The sequence below is a fragment of the Mchenga conophoros genome, linkage group LG3, assembly GCF_057382185.1.
Source record: "Mchenga conophoros isolate Kocher_MC1m ecotype Shallow Benthic linkage group LG3, M_conophoros_male_GT1.1, whole genome shotgun sequence".
Taxonomy (NCBI): Eukaryota; Metazoa; Chordata; class Actinopteri; order Cichliformes; family Cichlidae; genus Mchenga; species Mchenga conophoros.
In genome coordinates this window covers 82,869,716-82,892,597 of record NC_140528.1, presented here as the reverse complement: position 1 = coordinate 82,892,597, position 22,882 = coordinate 82,869,716, and the positions used below count along the sequence as shown (strand labels likewise).

Below are 22,882 nucleotides of genomic sequence, written 5' to 3'. Positions count from 1 at the left end.
TAATGTCTCTTAAGTACAAACTTCTGTTATAAAACAAATGTAATTTAGGCTGCAATATTCAGATGTGCTGATGCTTGTGTTTTTTATGCAGTCTTAGACAAGTGTAGTTTTGAGAGTTCATAATACGTATAACCTTACCTTTGGATTGTTGCGTTGTTAAATATTAACATGTTTTGTAATTTTCTTGACTCTGTGATATTTACCAAGTTGCTAGGTTAAAGTTAATGTTTAATAATACCGGTAAGCAGATTTGCAAAAACAAATTGCCTTACTTTGCAATGTTTGTTTTCTGAGGTATTTTAGAAGGGTGTGATTTAAAATGATTGTTATTTGGAAGACTTGATATATATATATATATATATATATATATATATATATATATATATATATATATATATATATATATATATATATATATATATATATATATATGCGCCGCTTTATTTTTAATATACCTTTACAAATCTTTATAGTGGTTCTCAAAGTCAGTCATCAGGCCCCACTGCTCTGCTTGTTTCTATTAATAACTAAACACTGTTGATTGGCTGGTGTGTTCAGTTAATCAGAAGTTGTAGACACCATTGTGGAGTAGGGCTGCCACGATTAGTCGACTAGTCACGATTATGTCGACTATTAAAATCGTCGACGACTAATTTAATAGTCGACGCATCGTTTGAAGCTTTGTAAGATCACAAAGGACGCAGGAATGAGTAGTAGGATTTAAGAGTGTAATAACGGACTGAAACAGAAGATGGCAGCACTGCATGTACAAGGAGGCCAGCTGCCGTTAAACCCCGAAGAAGAAGAAGCTGTGTCCCAGAATTCATAGCGCAGCCCAGCGCAGTTGTCAACAATGGCGGCAGCTAGTTAGTTTTAACTTTACTCTTATTATTCTTTCTTGGTCACAAAATAAACGTTTAACATATTTTCAGGCGAGAATGTAGCTGTGTAAACCTCAAATATCTGCTCAGTTTATCAAGACACCACATATTTTCAAAAGCGCTCCGACGTTTTCGGAGACGTCTGTTACCCACTAGCTCGTTAGCTAGGCGGGGGCAAGGCTAACTAGAGCCGTGAGAACACCGGACTCCCGGCAAATCGTTTTCAAACCCACCGCCGTCTTTCGCTAGTCAGGTTAAACATATATATAAGTCACTTAGATAACTTAAAAATGTTATTGTTTGGCTTTCTTTAGTATTTTATTTGTTCCTGAGTAAATCGGTTTGGCTGAGATTAAAGTTATAGTTTTTGCACAGCTAAAACTGTCAAGCAGACAGCTGATTATCAGAAGTGTGAGACGCTGGAGAATATACTCCGGTGTCCTGTTATATTTTACACTCAACAAAAATATAAACGCAACACCTTTGTTACTGCTCCCATTCCCCATGGGATGGACGTAGAGACCTAAAATTCATTCCAGATACACAATATAACCATCCCTCCCAAACAGTGGTCACAAATCAGTCCAAATGTGTGGTAGTGGGCACATCTGCCATATTGAGATAATCCATCCCACCTCACAGGTGTGCCACATCAGGATGCTGATCTGACATCATGAGTAGTGCACAGGTGTACCTCAGACTGCCCACAACAAAAGGCCACCCTGGAATGTGCAGTTTTTTGCGCTATTGGGGGTCTGGGGACCCAGAACCGGTCAGTATCTGGTGTGACCACCATTTGCCTCATGCAGTGCAACACATCGTCGCATGGAGTCTATCAGATTGTCAATTGTGGCCTGTGGAATGTTGGTCCACTCCACTTCAATGGCTGTGCGAGGTTGTTGGATATTCGTGGGAACTGGTACACGCTGTCGTATACGCCGGTCAAGCACATCCCGAACATGCTCAATGGGTGACATGTCCGGTGAGTATGCTGGCCATGCAAGAACTGGGACATTCTCAGCTGCCATCTGCCCTGAACAATGTGAACCATGATTCATCCGTGAAGCGCACACCTCTCCAACGTGCCAGACGCCATCGAATGTGAGCATTTGCCCACACAAGTCTGTTACGGCGACGAGCTGGAGTCAGGTCAAGACCCCGATGAGGACAACGGGCATGCAGTTGAGCGTCCCTGAGACGGTTTCTGACAGTTTTTGCAGAAATTGTTTGGTTGTGCAAACCAATTGTTCCAGCAGCTGTCTGGGTGGCTGGTCTCAGACGATCTTGGAGGTGAACCTGCTGGATGTGGAGGTCCTGGGCTGGTGTGGTTACACGAGGTCTGCGGTTGTGAGGCCGGTTGGATGTGCTGCCATATTCTCTGAAACGCCTGTGGAGACGGCTTATGGTTGAGAAATGAACATTCAATGCACGGGCGACAGATCTGGTTGACATTCCTGCTGTCAGCATGCCAGTTGCACGCTCCCTCATTGCTTGTGGCATCTGTGGCATTTTGCTGTGAGACAAAACTGCACATTCCAGGGTGGCCTTTTGTTGTGGGCAGTCTGACGTACACCTGTGCACTACTCATGATGTCAGATCAGCATCCTGATGTGGCACACCTGTGAGGTGGGATGGATTATCTCAATATGGCAGATGTGCCCACTACCACACATTTGGACTGATTTGTGACCACTGTTTGGGAGGGATGGTTATATTGTGTATCTGGAATGAATTTTAGGTCTCTACGTCCATCCCATGGGGAATGGGAGCAAAAACAAAGGTGTTGCGTTTATATTTTTGTTGAGTGTAGAAAGCAAGGAGTTTATTAAACTTCACCGAAACAATCTGCAAATTTCATTAAAAATTAATAAACTACCATCTTGTCTTTATTTTTAGTTAGCACAAACACTTCAAGCTGTAAGCTAATGATAGTTATAAAAGACCAGATGCTGCTGGTGCAATAAGCTGTACGCTGTACGTCCAATGGATGATGATCTGATTAGTCGACTAATCGCAAAAATAATCGGTGACTAGTCGACTATCAAAATAATCGTTTGTGGCAGCCCTATTGTGGAGTAAGAAAAACGAAGTAAATTGGTATGTTTTAGCTTCTGATTCAACCCACCTTGTCCAGGTAATAAACATGCTACATTTTCTTTTGTTACTGAGGTTGTTTGTGGAGGAATTGTACTGAAATACATTATTGTTTTTGCCCACTCATTTATAATTAAAGGGCTGCTGTAATGTTTGATTTATGTTGTATGACACAGAAGTGTATTACTTCGAAAATGTTATGCAATAAACTGTTTCATCAGTTGGAATAATTTAAATGGCTATGTTTGCATGGATAATTGTGAGTAGGATATATGTAAAAAAGTAAGTTAGATTAACTCAACTAATGTAATTTGTCAACTCAATATTACCAGAAATTTTAAATTAATATTAGGTTGCTTAAACTTAATTATGCTTTTACAGGTCAAAGTAAATCATGTTGGTTTGTTGAACTAGTTGAGTTAGCCAAACCTAAAAATTACTTGCTGGATTTACTTAATAATATGCAAAATTTGTAACTTAAAAAGTTGAGTGGAAATTGTTACCTCAATTTTTTAAAGTTGAGCCAACAAAAATTTTTTAGAGTGTACCGGGGCCTGCGCTTTGTTGATGGTAATAACAGCTCGATTGCTTGCGAGGCGAGCGGGTCTGTCCCACGCTTTGCCGTGAGACTGGGCTGGGCAGACATCTCCAAAATCATCGAAGCACTTTTGCAAAGAGGCTGTATCTTGACAAACCGACCAGACATCTGAAGATTAAACCACTACATTCTCGGCTAAAAAATATTAAAACGGTATTTGGTGACACACAAACAGGGTTTTTCAAAGTTCAGTTCTGTTAGTTTCCACATGGCAGTTGTTGGTGTGCAGTAAACGCCTTCTAAAGACAATGGCCACCAGGCCAAAGCAATGGTTCTGACTCGATCAGCGTTAACCCCGCCCCCTGGGTTTGATGGGTGAGGTTGACAGATAAAATAAATTTATGGTGAGACCTGAATGAGTCAACTGTGCCAAAATGAATTAATTAAATACACCATTAAATAATTATTTAAATGTGTCAATAATTAATTAAAGCATGAAATAAATAATTAATTAATTACATATGTCAAAAAATATTTATTTAATTATTTATTTCCCATTTTAATTAATTATTTTAAATTTAAATTTATTATTGTCACATTTAATTTATTATTTAATGGTGCATTTCATTAATTCATTATGGCACTCCTGGCGTTCCATACTGTGGTTGGGTCGACTTTACTATATAGATGTTTCACATGTTTCCATCTCAGCAGCCCCGTTGACAGATCACAGTATTATTACTTTTAAACTTAACCCTGAAAATAAAATGCAATTTAAAAAAGATTACTGGAAATTTAATGCAGATCTATTAATTGATGACGGGTATGTTAAGATAGTTAAAGAGCTCCTCCATAACATTTACAACAATGTAACAATTGGCAATTACATACATAGATGGGAATTTTTAAATTTAAAGTTAGAGAATTTTCAATTACGTTTAGTAAAATGAAAAGTAGACAACAGAAGGAATTTGAAAGTCAGCTGAGGAAGGAACTGCTGATAAGAAATCCCTGTTGTCTTTACTCAATTAGATGATCTATACAAGAAAAAAGGCTCATGGAGCTTACATTAGAGCTCGTGCAAAATGGATAGAAGAAGGTGAAAAAGTGCTTCATATTTCTACAATTTGGAGAAACGGAGGCAAGAAAAGAAATCTATTAATACATTAATCATAAATGGGGAGGAATGCACAAATCATAAGACTATAGCGGAAGAAAAACATAAATTTTACTCAAATTTATTCTCCTCAAAATATTTAATTACTGATTCATTAAGTTTTTTTGATCAGATTGAACCTTATACTCCAAAAATCGATTCTGTATTCAGAGAAATGTGTGATTCTGATATATCACTGGATGACTGAGATCAAGCCTTAAACAAACTGAAAATGGACAAAGCTCCTGGTCAGGACGGCTTGACTGCAATCTTTTATAAATTCTTCTGGAAAGAAATAAAAGAGTTTTTCTTCAAAACTATTAGCGAAATCATTAGTAATGAAATGTTAGCAACGACAATGAAACAGGGTCTTATCTCCCTTATTCCCAAACCTGGTAAAGATAAAAGACTAATCGATAATCTACGACCATTAATATTAAATTGGTTTTAGATCTACTGGATTCTAATCACTTAATTGAAGATGATGGTGTGATTCTTTTTTTAGACTTTTATAAGGCATTTGATACGGTCGAACATCCTTTTATTTTAAAAGCTCTACCCTATTTTGGTTTTGGTAAACAAAACTTCATAGATTTAATTTCTTTATTATACTCTGACTCAATAGTTCTGTTTCTTTACCTTTTGGAACATCTAAACGCTTTAATGTTAGACGAGGAATCGTCAGTTTTTATAGAACATGAATGAAATTTCACTTTTCTCAAAGGCTTCTGGTTTGTACCTGAATATTAGAAAATGCGAATTATTAACTATTCATGATTGTGACCTAGTAGCTCTCTTAACATAGCTATTAAAACTGACATTAAATATTTGGGTATTATAATGTCAAACAACACAAATAATAGAGAAAATCTCAATTTTGAGCATATTACCCAGAAATATAAAAAGATTTTGTCAGGGTCCGTGGGTCGTTGACCCAGTGTTTTGTGTTTTTGGTTCTTTGATTTTGTTATTTCATTATATTCTAGCTTTGCTTTATGCGTTTTAAGATTATTCTTAGTTTAGGTTCTCTGGGTGGGGTTTGATTAGAGTTTTAGTGTTCTGGTTTTCTGTCTGTGTTCCATAGTTGCTGTCTCCCCTGTCTGCTGTATCCCCACGTCCAGTCAGTGTCTGTGTCTGCCCTCGTCCCACGTCTCTGTTCCCTTTGTTATAGTGCCTGCCTGTGAGTCTGTGTTATGTTTCCTGTTTTACTTTGAAAGTCCATGTCTGATGTTAATGTGTCTGGTTTTGCTTCCCCTTGTCTCGTTAGGACTGATTTGCCCCAGCTGTGTGTCCCTCCTGTTACCCATTCCCTGATTGCTCCCTCTGTGTATTTAAGCCCTGTGTTTCTCTGTGTCTGTGTTGTGATCTAGTCTCATTTATGCTGTGTGTTCTGTCTGCCTGGTCATGTAAGTTTATTTGGATTTTTGTTATGTTTCCCACTTTTTGCCATCCAGCAATAAAAGCTGAGTTTTGAGTTACTTTCCACCTCCGAGTGTCTGCATTTTGGGTCCTTCTACTTCCACTCCTGCCTGCACACAGCCCTAACCTGACAGATTTTAAATAGCTGGCTGCAAAGACACCTCTCCATCTTTGGACGCATCTTGCTTACTAAAACAGAAGGTATCTCTCGATTGATTTATCCATCACAAACTTTGTTTCCAATAGTCTAATCAATAATATAAATCGAATTAATTTGAATTACATTTGGAGAAACAAGCAACATTATGTCAGGACGTTGAAGAACCTGAGGCAAAACTTTTCTGTGATTGAGATTTTTGGGGTTGTTGTTTGAGTGATGGGTTGATTCTGACAGGTTTGGCTTCTTTTCTTATTTTAATAGAGGGGGTTTTATGAACCCTTTAAGACCTACCATAGAACCAAGTCCGCCAGAGCTTATATTATATTTTTACATGTTGTAGAGCCATTTTTGGGAGGATTTCAAGTTACTATACATCAATACAACCATTATAGCCAAAATTTTAATAATATGTATGCATTAAGTGCATAGTAACTACATAAATTGCAAAAAAGAGCAATAAACTACAAAAAAATTTAAAATCGTTTGTTTTTTAATATATATTTCTAGTTAGAGAAATTTAAGAGGCTTATCCCTCAAAACTGTAAATACAAAATAGTTTCCCACCACAGGAAATTTATTTTGAGTGTCTTCATACTTTTATTTTTGAAATACACCAATTTCTATTCACTGCAGGAAAAACGAAAATAAATATTATACTGCAAATTTGCAAAAAAGCAGCATATGCATCAAAATAAACTATTTCCAGCAGTGCGATATGAGTCCTAAGCATCCCAGAAACGACACAGAAAGTCATAAAGTCAAAGATAACTTTTAAAAGCACCAGTATAAGCTCATGAGGCCTTGGTGGTAAAAAACTACATTTCCGCAAAAATGTCGTCACTTCCGGTTTCGGGCAGGTCATGGCGGACATGCGATAGGAAGTGTTATGAACAGCTGATCGGATCGGCAAAGCCTGTTTCTGGAATATTATGTTTTTGTTGCTGCAAGTGCTTTTTATGCAATTTTTGCAAAGCTATATTTGAAAGGAAACTGTGACCTAGGACAAGCTGATGGCAAAAGATGTAAGTACAACTCCTCCGGTTTCATATGCAAAAAAAAATATTGCGCTAGCTCATGTGGTTGCAGTGCTACCGGGATTTAAAAATAGTTACGCAAAACGGAGCGTGCCCGCTCTGACCGGTTTTAAAGGGTTAAACATGGACATGTCTACAATGGGCTTTTAAAGTTGTAACAGTGCACTTAGAGAAAACCTGTCAGGTGATGATGTTTTGTGCTCTGATGAGCTAATAATCAGCTCGTATTTCTCATCTTTTGTTCTAAGCAGGCCTGCAAGATTGAATTAACAGCGCTGTAAAACATTTTTGTGAGAGCAAATATAAGGTGAGCTTTTCCAGATTACAATGATTATGATTATAATGGGCTGAGGAAAAGGTCACCTGTGGGAACTGATGAGCGTTTGAGTTCCTGTCTAAAAGGATTGCAGCGAGTCAATCCAGTTAAAGATTATAAAGAACTCTTTTTCTAAAAACAAAAGAAAGAACAAATAAATGAGCTCATATTGATGAGGGTGGAGAATCTGATTATTTGCGCGTGAGGCTCCACTATCAGCAAGATCTAGTGTGAATGCGTGTGCATGATGTGTGTGACTGGACTGTGACTGGACTGACCATGTGGACTAAAGTGTTGACTAACTTGACACTGAGACAAAGACTGGACCAACGTTAGGATGAGTAGATGTTGACCAACAGTTCACGACGCCGGTAAGAAAAGGGTGGATGCTTTGCTTTGCTTTGCTTTTGGCAGGAGCACAAGAGAGAGAGGGAGACCGAAAGGTTCACATGAGAGTGGAGCTGCAGACTCGACCCTTGGGCGGCTAATTTTGGGTTGCTGATGTTTGCTTTAAGAAAATGTTGTTTTATTGACTGGGTTTAGATGATGGTATCACATTATATTGTTGGGAAAATGCCAAATGCTGAAGGGGAGAAAATGTTTGATATTACTGATGTTACCATTAACCAAAGCAGGCCACTGTAGAAGTCAATGACATTTTATAGAAGGAAAATAGTTAGAACCAAAGCAAAATTTAGGAAGTATATAGGGGATTGGTAGAGTTCTTACATTGAAAATACAGTTATGGAATAACAAACACTGGTCCAAGTGACTGAGGTTTTTTCCCTTTAAAACAGTAAATTATTAAAAAGAGCACGATCGGTAAGGGTAGGTGATACTAGCTGGTACTGGAGGAAAACAGGAGCAAAGTAAAGAGAGAAAACACATTTTGGTTAGCTCTGATAAAGTCAAAATTAAAAGAAGTACCATTACATACACTCAGAGGAGCAACATGAAATTAAAAATATGAATTTTGTATGAAGCACATGACTGATAACTGTTCTGTCTCAAGTTTTGTTTCTTATAGCACAGAGTGGATCACAGTGAAAGAAGGACAGGGGGGGAACTGAGTAATGAAATGTGAAGTTCAGGTTAACACACAGGGTTTTTTTCTAGGAAGTGCCGAGGATGCAGGCTCTGGATGGAGCCAGGAGTTCAAAAGATCTAACATGATAATTAAACTGATTTTATTATTTAAACACAGGTTTGCAGGTCCGGAGCAAATATACTCGAGAGGAGAATCGCTGAGGTATTTAGAGAAATAATATGACTAACCTTTTTCTTTTAATTTCCTAAGATGTGGTGAAGCATTTTCAGTTTCAGTAGCTGGTCTTTAGCTTATTTGACACATAAAATGTGTCAAAGGGGGGATTTTGGGTTTAATTTGAAATAAGGGGCTTTATGATCATTTTATGACTTTCTGGGTGTTTGATCATTTAGCTACGGTAAAACTTAGGCATAAGTAATTGTTTATATTCTTAAGCTTAACTGATTGAAAATGTTTGTTTTCTCTTTGATCTATTTTTATTAGAATAAGCAGTTATAATCATTTTCTTATACATATTGCAACGTGTGCTCATAAAGAGTTGTTAAGCACTCAGCCCTAAGAAGGTCAAAAGCTTCGTTCAGCGTGACTGTCTGAACTGATATATTGCAGGGATGACGAGTGTAGTGAATGAATGCATAACATGTTTACATACACAAACATCACATAGATTTATTTTCTAGGGTAAAGGTGAAACACATTTTGCTTTATCTTTGCTTAGCAACTAGTGATGCAGAAGGTGTTAAAGATAAGTATGCCATGAATAAGTCAACAGGAAACGTGGGGGGGTGAGACGGTTGAAACAAAATGTTGCAGATAATGGAAACTTGTCTAACTGTCATTAGCTGTAACTTTTGCATGTTATGTATCTGCTTGAAGCAAAAAGAAGCGTAAACCCTGATAGACAAAAATTTGGAGTGTGCTTTCTAGCGGAGATTTATGCTGATATGGTGATGGTGTATATCTGGCCCTGGGTGTGTTTAATAAAACTAAAAGTGTTGCTCACACACATAAAGAACATTGAGATTAAGTAAAGATTAAGTAAAGTTAATATAAAGGGTAGAGCCCAGAACATGATATTTTGAACCAACTTTGAATAATTAAGAGAACAATAGATGAACACAGTAGATTATTGAGGCGTAGCAGAGAGAGGCATTTTGTTTTCTATCCTTTACAGGAGAAGATTTCAGGACCAGAGCGAGAATCCAGAAGCCAACCATCAGAAAGGGGGACTCAAAAGAAGCACAGAGAATCGCCCAGATTCAGAAAATTTGTTGTTTAGATTGAATAGTTGTAGGATTTCTATGTTATGTAAATTGCCCAAACAGTCTTCAGGCCGGATATGCTCTACCCGTTAAAGGGGGCGAAGAAACCAGGACTACGTTTTGAAGATGAAATGGGTTAACTCTATAGAGGATGTTTCCAAAGATTTGACAAAATAATCTAGGACAGTGCTTCCCAAACTTTTTCCAGCCACGTACCCCTTGAGACATGTCACCCTCAGCCGCATACCCCCTACTACGAACGACTCTTAATTAGTGTCTATAAATACATTGCAATATCGCATGCATAAAGATAAATACTGCACAGTCGATTATTTCTCACCACCAAATGAATTTATCAATATTTTTTAGTAATGACAGAGTTTTAATAACACACTTTACTACTTAATACTAGCAGTGTATCAAAGGATTTATTAGAATTCACTTTTTTGTCGAGAGCATAAAGGCCATGAACTTTCATTAAACAGAACTTTATTTAATGTGATGGATGTGCTTGAGCAGAGGCACACAGCTCTTCAATGTTTGGCTCAATTTGGGAAAGGCTGAGTCTTAAATTGTTTTCCACACAAAGTCTTGCTCTGTATTTTGTTTTCATGTTTGTTAAAGCAGAAAATCCCTTTTCGCATAAGTATGTGGTGGCGAAAGGCATCAGAGTCTTGACAGCGCGCTTAGCCAGCGCGGGCTGTTCAGTGCGCAGCCCTATCCAGAAATCCGCCAGGTTCTTTTGAGCGTGTTCAACTTTTAGAGATCCATCTGTGGCGATTTCAATTAGGCTCTCCTGGTCAGACGGTGATAACGAAGTAGGCACGGCGGTGAACGGGTGACGTATCCAATCATTTGAGCCGTCCGTCTCTGGGAAGTATCGGCGTAACTGCACCGCCAGCTCCTCAAGGTGCACGTTACATTCGCGCTTTACACTTTTAGATAGTGTGAGATCATTAGAGCACAGAAAATCATGCAGCACAGGAAAGACTTCAGTGTTGTTTGTATCCAAGCAGTTCTTCCAAAGGTTTAACTTCTTTATCATGGCCTCAACTTTATCTTGAACATTGAATATAGTTGCAGAAACGCCTTGTAATCCGAGATTGAGCTCGTTCAGACGAGAAAATATATCACACAGATAAGCCAGGCAGGTAAGGTACTCTTCATCATGCAAATGTTCAGACAGCTCAAAGGGATGGTTACTGAAGAAAACTTTAAGTTCATCCCTCAACTCAAAGAAACGGGTCAGCACTTTCCCTCTAGATAGCCAGCGAACCTCTGTGTGGAGTAATAATGTCTCATGCTCGCTGCCCATCTCATTGCACAACGCAGCAAATAAGCGGGAGTTCAGCGGCCTGGCTTTCACAAAGTTAACCATTTTTACACTCGTGTCCAAAACATGTTTCAAACGGACAGGTATTCCCTTTGCAGCAAGAGCCTCTCGGTGGATGCTGCAGTGTACCCAGGAGGCATCTGGCGCGACTGCTTGCACACGCGAAACCACACCTCCATGTCTCCCAGTCATGGCCCGTGCGCCATCAGTACAGATGCCAACACATCTGTCCCACACGAGTCCATGTGTGTTCATGAATGTGTCCAGCTTTTGAAAAATATCTGCGGCAGTTGTCCTTTGTTCCAGCGGTTTACAGAACAGCATGTCCTCCTTGATGGTTCCTTCATGAATGTAGCGCACATATACGAGAAGATGCGCCAGGCCAGCCACATCCGTGGACTCATCTAGCTGTATTGCATAACATTCACTGTGGCGTATGCGCAGAAGTAGCTGCTGTAAAACATTTTCTGACATTGCATTGATGCGCCGTAAGACAGTATTGTTTGATGATGGAATGGACTGTATCGTCTTTTTTGCCTTTTCCCCCAACATTGTCCCTACCATATCTAAAGCAGCAGGGAGAATGAGGTCCTCCACAATAGTGTGGGGTTTGTTGTTTTTAGCCACTCTGTAACTGACCATGTAAGATGCTTGTAGTCTGTTTTTATTCATAAGATCTGGCACCTGAATGCAGGTTTTACTTGTTGAAAGTGATTTTAGCTGTCGCTCAAAATATTCCCTTGGTTTATTTTTCAAATGGGGATGATTTGTCTCTAAATGTCTGCGCAAAAGTGAAGGTTTCATTGAGTTCTGAGACAATACTTTTGCACAAATAACACACTGTGGCCGGGGAAATCCACCGATATTTATACACGTAAACCCCAGCGAAATATAATTGTCATCATATTTGCGCTTCTTTGATGAGGTTGTGTTACAGTCCGTGCTGTCATGCTTTCTCCCACTTTGACGCTCCGCATCAGACACTTCATCACTTTCCACATGGCTGGCTCCAGCTATGCTAGCCACTTGGCTAGTAACCACAGATACATCCCTGCTAGCACTGCTAGCATCCAAATCTGACGAACACATTGTTGTTGAACAATCACCTGTGCGGTCACTGGAAAATGCATCTTCAGATATGAGCTTATTGGTTGTTGTGGCCGGTGTCTCTGTGGTAGGGCCTTTTTTTCTTGTTAACCACTTGTCCATTTTCGCGCTGCACTGAATGCTTGGAGGCAACTTCAACTGTTAGGTGTCAGTCATTTGGGCAAATCACGCCCATGTATTTTGTCAGAGCTATTTTTTTGCTGAACACCAGAGGGTGGTATATAGTCATGTATTTGACAGGCAAAAAAACCTGCATTAGCGCAAATTTCGGCTTTTAAAACTTTTGATCCCCACTCCAACCCCAACCCACGCGTACCCCCTACAGCCACTTGCGTACCCCCGAGGGTACGCGTACGGTAGTTTGGGAACTACTGATCTAGGACCTTTTACCAGAAAAAGCTAATTGTATCTGTTTGGAGTTTACAGTGAGCACTGAGAGAAGTCAGGAGTGGGTTTAAACTGGGATTCTGGGTAAAAAAGGGGGTGTAGGAAGTAGATTTAGGACATTTCACATTTCACAGGTGCTGTCTTAGAGCTTGATTTATTTGTTGTGGATAGAAGTAATTATGACAAAATAATAAGGAAACATTGAAAACATACAACCTGTTGAGGGGACAGATAAGGTTGAACAATTGAAAGGTTTCATTTAATTTAATAATCTCTTTTGTTATATTTTAGCCTTTTAACATGCAAGTAAACTTAATGGGATAAATTAGGAATTATGTGTGTTTCTTAGAAAACACCAAAAGGGGGAGAACTGTCATGTAATTAATATATTCTTAGTGCTTATTTTCTGATTATATTGTTTTATGTACTTTAATAATGAAGGTTTGTAAAGCAAGGCCACTTTTGACTCACAAACTAAGTGCTCAGCCAGACTGAAAAACAGGAAGTTAGTGTAGAAATATACAAGTATATTAATAAATACAGGAAGCCAGACAGAATAGAGGAACTTGTACCATATAAGGAGTTGTTGAAACTGTGTGATGTGTAAAGTACTGTCACGGTCCTGGGTCTTATGACCCAGTGTTTTGAGTTTTAGTTCATTTTTGATGTTTTAGTTTATGTAGCCCTTCAGGTTCCTAAGTTCATTTGTTATCACGCTTAAGTGTTTCTAGTTCTTATTATTTCCCCCTCGTGTTTCCAACTATGGTAAATCTCCCCTGCTTTTCATGTGTTTCATGTCTGTGTCTTACATTGTGAAGTTTGGGTTGTCATGTCTACGTCTCATTATGTTTCCTGTTTTATTGTGAAGAGGTCTGGTGTTTCTGTGTTCAGTTTTACTCTTCCCCTGTGGCGTTGTTATGTTCATGTTGATCTACTGTGCCTTTCTGTTCCATGTTTCAGATCCCTATGTTCTGTCTCCCCCAGTCTGTTAAGTCCACATGTCTTGAGTTCCGTCAGTGTGTTTCCTGTTTTACTTTCACAGTCTGTTCTATGTTAATGTTTCTAGTTTTGCTTCCCTTGCCTCGTCCTGCTCAATTACTCTCAGCTGTGCTCTCCTCCTGTGGCTCATTCCCCCTCGTTATCCCTCAGTGTATTTAAGCCCCATGTTTCTCTTTGTCAGTGTTGCGTCCTCCATCATAGCTGTGTGATTTTTCCCTGTGGTTCTTTGTGCTTTAGTTTTCCCAGTTTAGTTTATTTTGTATTGTTTTTTCATGTCCCACTTCACGCCAGCAATAAAGCTGTGTTTTTTGAGTTTACCTTTTGTCTCTGTGAGTTTGCGTTTGGGTCCTCTCCTGCCTGCCACACAGCTGAACTGTGACAAGTACCAAAATAACACCTAAATGAGACCATAGATATTCCCTTACTTTGAAAAAATAAAGCCAGTTTTCAGAACAGACCTGATGTTTATGCTACAGCCTGTTTACCAATATAATCAATATCAGATATCAGAGCAACAGAAACCTCGGTGATCAGGACGCTGGGACTGAGAACAGGAAGTGGCTCAAACGTCACAGTTTCATGACGTCAGCCTGTTGCCATTGTAGTTTTTAAAGTCCCGTGATAAAGGCGGGTCTTTCTGTGAATCCGCACGCTCATTGGCTAATAACTTGAGATTGACACATCGTTATCCAATGAGCGTGCGGGAACTTCCGACATAAAGTTGTTTCCTTTGAAAAACCAAAGTCTGATTATTTTTGCCTCCACTGACGGAGCCTGTTGTTTCCGCCACAGAGACACAGTAATGTCAGAGCGGTGTTAACACTCACCCTGCCTCAGCACAGCTCTCACTCTCCTCCTGCTCTCTCACACTAAACGGAGGCTCAGCTAAACTCACTTCCTCTCTACTTACAGGAAACCAGCGCTCAGAGGAGCCGACCGGCCTCACATTTCACTCACAGACACGAACAGCGTGGAATTATTTTATGTCATAAGAAGAAACATATTCATGTTAACACTCACCTGCCTCAGCTCCACCTTCCTCCTCCTGCTGCTCTGAACGGAGGCTCAATACTTTCACTTTCACTGCTGCTCCCTAAACACAGAGGATGCTGGGACTTGTAGTTGTTTCCTTCCGGTGCGGTCTTCCTCTTTGTTTGTGTTTGTGTTCAAGTTATTTCGATCATGTAAACATCAACAGAACACGTGAAGCCACACAGAGTTTGTATGTCGAGGTGGGTAGGAGGGTTTGAGGGTTTGGGGAGGGGTCAGAGGGAAGAGGTCTCTCAGTCTTGACAATCCACATTGATGGCATTGCATCTTTCAGCGTGTTTGTGGGTCGATTTGGATGCTCCAGGTGTGAGAGCAGCCACTCAGCCTCTACTGCAGATGTGTGTCACAAGTTCATCTAGTAGTAGGCTATGGCACTTGGCCACAGGTGGCAGCAGTGGACTGGCCTCCATGTGAGACTGCTCCAGCTGCTATGTGATAGTCCAGCTGCAAACTGAAGATCATATGCAAGTTTTGGAAATTAAACTGTACAATATAAAGCGCCTTGAGGCGACTGTTGTTGTGATTTGGTGCTATATAAATAAAATTGAATTGAAATTCAGAATATTCTTAACTTAGCTTTAAAACCAACCCAATCTAACTCTCCTCCACACTCACAAACAAAGACAAACCAACTGACACATCTGAGTCCCTCACTTTCTTCAATCCACTCACTCTCACAAGCTCCACTTAGTCACACTGGCTCTGTTTATTACTAATTACTATTGTCTCCCCCAGAAACACTTCCGTTTTCTTTTTTCCTATTTGTGTTTTTGTTTTTTGCATTTGTCTTTTTTTTCCCCATTTCTGCTGTCGTTTTTTCCTATTTCAGTTGTGTTTTTTATGCTTTTGCAGCGTTTTTGTTATTGCTGGTGTTTTCTTAAGTTGCAGTCCATTTGGCCTCTCAGGGCCACCGTAGCTATAGGCCAAAAATAAATACATAACATCACTTCAATCAGTTTAAAGGTTTATTTTGCAAGACACAAAAACAGAAAAAATTAAAAGTTACAAATGTATTGTGCATGAAACAGGAATTAAAACGTGGCTCAGATGTGTGTCACAAGTTAATCTGGCTGTAGGCTATGGCACTTGACCACAGGTGGCGCTAATCGACTTGACTCCATTTGAGTGCACACAAAGTAAACTGCACACTTTAGTTGTGAAGCAAAAACGCTGAAATCGCAGTAATAACACGTACGAGGGGAACGATAACGAAGACAAGATGCTCCTGATCGTTGCTCTTGCTGTCCTGTGAACAGCATCGGCGTGGTGTTAATGGTTTGCTTTTGTTTTGGCGAGCGCCCCGTGAATGAGAATATGACCAGGTAAACCCGCGACATTTTTAAATAGTTTGTCGTTCAACAGCAACAAGACTGACGGAGTGTGTTTGAGGAAACCTCACAAATGTCACAGATGAAATATTTGCTAGTTTGTCGGTAGTTTGTCGGTAGCAGCTCCTTCAAAGTAAGTCTACCACACATCTGTTTGACCAACGCCAGTTGATTTGGATCACCGGTCCAAACAATTTGAACGATTGTTGTGTTACCTTTTGTGTTGAGTTTGACTGATATTTGCTGGATAGCAAATGTTTTAAAGCTATGCAACCTTTATCTGTACATAGCAGTTAAACTGTTTAGATCAATCTTTATTGATAATATACATTATTTATTTATGAATTACTGTGTACACAAGAATAAGTTAATGTATTAAGATAAACTGGCAGAAATTTTTGTATTATTCTTGTGATTTTTTTTATTGGCCCTGTTTATTTACAGGCCAGGTGACCCTTTAGGGGTTTAAAATGCCGAGCCAATGAACGGCTGGGAGCAGGAATCTTTCTTCACTGAAGCTTCCACTTCCACGGGTCTGGTAGGAAGTTGTCCAAGCCAACAAAACAAACAGACAAAAAATCCATCTATCAATCACCTGGATCACCTGTTGAGAAAGAAAAAAGAGAAAACAAGCAAACAAAAGAGAGCAATATAATAAACAACATCACCGCGATGATCTATGTGAATATAACTGTAAATACTAAATATTGAATATTATTGTGCAGCACGTAAGATCGACAGCGCACAGTGTGCTTTGAGGTAGCAGCCAAAATGCAAGGCAAGTTTATTTATATCGCACAATTCAACAACAAGGTGATCCCAAGTTCTTTACAGAACATTAAAAAACAAAAACAGATAAAAAGCATGATTTAAACGTGACATGCCCGTGAGCTCCGCCGGCAGCCAGCTGTGCCAGAGTGACCGAGCCCCAGGCTGAGAGGCCAAAGGCACCCCACCCCCGAAGGAGCCCGAGCGAGCCCCAGGCTCCAGGCCCCGACAAGCAGTACCTGGACGCCCATCCCCAGACACAAAGAACCACCAATGCACCGATGTCTGAGGGCGTCTGCCACTGGCAGGGGGAGTGGTGGGGGGAGATAGGCCTCCATACCTTGGAGGGCCTGAGATGTCCCCAGAGAGGTGGCGTCTGATACCCGACCTGACATATGGACACAGACAAACAGGCACACACAGATACAAACATCCATTCCCACCCTCATGCTCTCATATGCAATTACTCAGCAGCAGGTAAGCGCATAGCCCCTCCTGGTACCCCTCAATGTCTACGTGTATTTAAAATTGAGAGGTGGGCAACGGCGCCAGGGGTGAGGTTGTACACCCTGATGTGATTCTGATCTTGGAAACATTAAAGACATTCATAGCCAGACTGCTGACTTTGTGTTTTTATTCAGTCGCCTAACAGAAGTGCAGTGAGAAACGATTTACCCCATCCTGATTTCTTAGCTATTTGCATATTTGCCACACTTACGTGTTTCAGATCGTGAAGCAAATTTTTATGATAGATAAAGATGACCAGAGTCAGCATAAAATAAAGCTTTTACATGTATTGCTGGGAGGTCGGCAGCTCCCTCCACTGCTTGGCCCTCTGTGAAAAACAACTGGGATCCAGCTTCCCTGTGATGCTGAAGTATATAAGCGGAAGAAAATAGATAGAAGGATGGATGATTGTATTTTGTGTACAATCGTTGAAGTGTAAAAAGGGTTGGCCCTCCGTGGTGCCCTAAGCAAAGTTTGATTTTTGGGGCCCTTTAATAGTGCCAATAATAGTGATTAATGATCACCTACCATAAATGTATTTCATTTTCTAATGTTGATGTTGTTGTAATCCACAGTGAAAAATGTCATAAAAACAGATAACAAATTTGCAACTTTCATGAAAAATGTTTTCATTAATATTTTTTTAAAAAAACTAAGCAAAACACCTCCCCCTGCTGGCCACACAGAGAAACAATAAATAAAACCTGAGAGCTGCACAGTTGCAGCAGTGTGGTTTACGTCATTCTGTTGTCAGCCTGTTTTACACATCGGTGGTTTCTTATTGACGTGTAAAAAGATGTGAAATCGTAGTAAATTCAGCTGCTATTGTGGGCTGCGGATGATTTACACTTAACATTTTAATAACTGGGTACTGAATGTCATAGGCCCAATGTTCCCTCTAATTTTTCACGTGTCTGAGCGAACACACAAACTCCCTGAGCGGTTCCTTGGACCACTGTGAGCGACAGCAGACGTGTGCACTGTGGTCACTGAAAGAAACTCCGTCCCGGGTCTGGTCCGTGGATCGGGTTTCCCCGAGGCGTGTGCGTCTATAAGCAGAGTTTTGTCTTTACCCTATAAGATTCAAAATTGTGAAGTGGGTCACCAGCCAAGTCGTTGTACAGTTTATTTCTGTTAAATGCCTCACATAATAATATGAGGGTAAAATGAGGCACTGTGAAAGTCATCTGTGCAATAATGACAATAATAATAATAATAATAATAATAATAACAATAACAACAACAATATATACACTTAAAAACTACCCCGCACACAATAGTTTTGCACCTGAGCACTTAAAGTTAGAGCACTTTATTCATCACTTAAATCACTTTTAACTGGATTGTCAACGTCTGACAGTTTATGGTCTGTTTACAAGTTTTACTGTTTATGTTTGTTTGTCTTTACTTTTGTGAATAGCTGCTATAGGATAGGGCTGCACGATTTTGCATAAAATGAGAATCACGATTTTTTGGCTTAGAATTGAGATCACGATTCTCTCACGATTTTCTTTTCCAGTATAAATATTTATTGCACTTATTAACTGCACATCAACTTCGTAACAGTTGAGACTGAACATAAAAACAATAAATAAACATAAAAACAACAAATGCCTCACGTTTTGTGGTTGCCGCAAAATGTTGTACTGCTTGAAATTCCGTCTCCACCGTTGCTCGACACTGCGTGTATAGAGCAGGTAGTGCAACAATAGAAAAATAGTTGCGGGACGGCACTGTGTAGCGTTTGTCTAGGGTGTTGATCATTTTCCTAAATCGCTCGTTTTGCACAGTGTTGATGGGAGCCATATCTTTGGTCAGGTGATAAGTGATGGCCTCCGTAATTTCTTTGTGCCTGCGGGAGTTCGACGGGTATAGGGAAGCGCTGTATAAGGTTCCTGTTATTGATGTTTGGGTGGTTGACCGGGACGGATTTTCTCCTGTCACTTTCTCGTCATCCCTGACGTGCTCTCCGTTGTTTTTTCCCTGCTAATATTAGCAACACACGGCACAGCTTCTGTATCACGTGGTGTAAGGCTCCGCCCTTGTCATTTGTTGAGCAGGAAGAGTGAGCGCTTGTTTTCATGCAGAGTACGTCCCGGATCAAAATGCGGTACAATCGTCGTCGTCCTCTTTTTTTTTTTTTTTAATCGTTGTCATTTGGAAATGAGATCGCACATAAGTATGAATCGACATCGCGATTTTCTAACGATTAATCGTGCAGCCCTACTATAGGATGTATATATAATTATATTTAAACATTGCACTTTCTATTGTGCTTGGAGCATGTTACCTGACTGTTGTACACTAATATTGTATATAACAGCAGCTTACTATCTCACCTGATTCCTCCTTCCATGACTCGATTGAGCCTTGGTCTGGTGGTGACCATTTTAATAGCCGGCCCTGGTTCCAACCCCTGAAAAAAAGCAATAACAAATATTTTTAAAAAAAAAATACTTATCAAACAAGCATATAACATATTATTTATTGCAGGTTAGAAAAGAACATTAAAGGGTCAGCCCTGAATATGAATCTCAGTGCTGTTTGGGTTTGTCCCACTGTTGCTCTGTCTCGGTGTAGGTGTGAAGAGACAACCTGCAGCTTCATTTCTGATTGAAAGAGCAAGGCTCACACTGTGCGATTTTGTCAGTCGCGCGATTCAGCTCCTGCTCAAACTGCACGATTGACTCGCAGGGGTTAGAAGTTCGTACGTCACGATGCAGGGTCTCACACTATACGACCCGATGCTCTGATGCGACCCGAGTGCTCACACTGTGCGTCCATGAAATGAAGGTTATAACAGAAATTCTGTCGCTCGCTCTCCCTCTTTGTCTTTCACTCACACAGACACGCACACCACCGCCATCAGCTTTGCTAAATTGCTAATGAAAAACATTGATCAGGCAGCTGTGATTGAGCAGCAATGTAAATCCAACTATTTTCACGGTTGTTGTGGTCGTGATAATTTTGTGAGGCCACATCGAAAAGGCTCTGATGAGCTTTCCAAAGTTCTACAAGTGCCTCCATCGCTTGTGTCCAGATCACACGCTGCACTGCCGTGCTGCGCCGTCTTTTTCGCTGACATTTGTGCTTGCGCGTGCGCAGTGTGAGAAGCTGCGATGACACCCTCACGACGGTCGCGGATTTCAAACAGGTTTGAAATCCTCAGGACCAAGCGATTGATGATCGGGAGCTGGTCGTGAGGTGTTAATCGCTTCTCGTTACCCCACGTATACTACACGATGCACGACGCACGATGAAGGCAAAAATCGGGCCGATCACTCAGAAATCGGCTCAAAATGGGCCAAAAATCACACAGTGTCTCCCCAGCATAAGCCCAGACAACACTGCCAGCTACACACCAACACCGATCAGAAATAAGGACAACAGGGTCCTGAACCTCTGCTCTGTCTGCACTAAAGCACATAGAAAGGCAGTCTTACACACAATGGCTATACAATAATTGAGAGGCAGAGGCCTGTGACATCCACCAGGTACAAAGAGGGCTAGATGATGGCACTCAAAATGAAGCTGAGTTAGTCAGAGTCATTTATAATTCTGTGAATTCATCTTTTTACAAGTAGACAAACAGCAACACTGGACTGAATTGAACAACCATGCATGCATTGTTTACCAAGTCTCTCAGAGTATAATTTCTCTGACCTTTCTCAGTGTCCAACAGAGTACCCAAATAGCATACCTTTATTAAAATGTAATTTTAATAAATAGCACTAGAATACAGGTAACTGATATTCAATTACCCTACGTTTTAAAAGTTATTTCTGGAAATAAATTTAATTCAAGTGTCAAAATGATAATAAAACCTTTTTTCAATGTGGCATTTTGTGTATGATTTATAAGACAACACATAAAGTTCAACTTAAGTGACGATCAAAGACTGCAGGTCATTAATCAATGTATAAAACTAAAATAAACATATTTTAGTTACACAGCACACAAACACGGAAGCAAGACGTGTAATTAGAATTACATATAATAAATATGAATTCATTAGTGCAATTTCTTTAACCATAGAGAATGACTAAATCCTTCAGGACAATGGTCATATCAGTGCACTGAACTCACTATGTTATCCATCTAACAGAGCCTCAACATGTTCTCACTGTAATTTCCCCTCATGAATGAATTTATGCTGCACTAATCTGAATGTTCGGAGGGAAATTAACGCATTTTACTGGCAGTACTCAAGCTGTCTAAAAATAGCCAAACCTTGTAACCAACCATTGGTTAATCGGATGTGCGCCTCCAGACATTATAATTGCGAAACTGATTCGCTGTGTATGCGCTGACTCCACAGGTACGGAAATATATCAGGCTTCGAGGTTTCTGCTCCACTGCCGTTTTTTCATACGGGTCCACATTTCCAATGCACGCTATTTTTTGCAAGTACCGTCTCTTCTCATCCGACACAATCTGAGTCTATAAAGTTCTTTTTGTTTTGAACTGCTTTTAAGTACGGTTTGTATCTTCCTTCCAAACGAGTGTGTTTGTTTTGATTCGTGGCCTGATAAAATGGTGGCATGCTCCCACAATGCATTGCGGCGTGACGTCAACTCCAAAGCCCTATAACAGATTTTATAAATCTCAAATTTTACGTTTGAGACTTATAAAATAGTAATGATAATTCCATAATTAAAATTAGACGAGTTAACGAACAAAAAAACCCAAAAAACAGTGATAACATAAAATCAACACAAGGCGGTCCAATCACGAAACACAATCGTAGTTAGCCAATCAGGGCGGGTGACAACAGATTACATCAGAAGTTGTAACTTAAAGACCGGCGGGAACCTTATTTGATCTTTCTGCATCTTTCTAAGATACTTCGAGGGACACAGACGGCTCTTACTGTTCTCAAAAACTTCATAAAACGTAAGTATTGAATTTTGAGGGTGTTTTTTTTTACTACCCTTATAATATGTATAATACAATATAGGGCAAGACACAAGATCTAGCCATTTAACTTGCTGTCAATATAAAGAGTGTCAAAGTACCAAAATTTAATCTGACTTTTCTTTCTTTTTCCTATGTTACGTTTCTATTGCAGAGAAATTCATTATCGATAAATTCACATCGACAGTAATGTATTAGTGGGTGTCATAGTTGATGAACTTATTGTCTCATGGGTATTTAATTGAAAAAAGATCTAAATGTATTAATGAAAAATAATTTCAGTCCTAATTTTTTATATGAAATATTAAGATCTTAACGAATTTGACAAATCTTCAAGATCTATAACAGTTTTATAAACTTTACGATGTTAAGTTTGAGCTGTGAGTCTCTAAATTTGCTTAAGGCTGGCACTCTGCCCTGGCAACAACACTTTCTAGCACTTTCTCAATTAAGCTATACAAAAACTGAATAACCAATAGGAATTAAGCTAAAAGAGTTAAACAAAAACCTAATGGAAACCATATTCTGAATAACTTCATCTCCCACAGTGCCTCTCGTCAAAAAAGCCATTTTCTGCGCAG

General features: G+C 39.8%; 2 protein-coding genes across 2 annotated transcripts in view; both read right to left on the bottom strand.

The window, feature by feature from the left end:
• Positions 1-14,780, bottom strand: part of LOC146581126 (protein NLRC3-like) — a 28,106-nt gene extending 13,326 nt beyond the window's left edge. The window contains exon 1 of the mRNA XM_085267506.1: positions 14,755-14,780. The gene's annotated coding sequence lies outside the window, so the exon portion shown is untranslated. The remainder of the gene's footprint in view (positions 1-14,754) is intronic.
• LOC146581125 (ribonuclease inhibitor-like) overlaps positions 1-22,882 on the bottom strand; it is a gene marked incomplete at its 5' end in the record, with an annotated part of 128,609 nt that overhangs the window by 48,147 nt on the left and 57,580 nt on the right. The gene's annotated exons all lie outside the window — the stretch shown is intronic.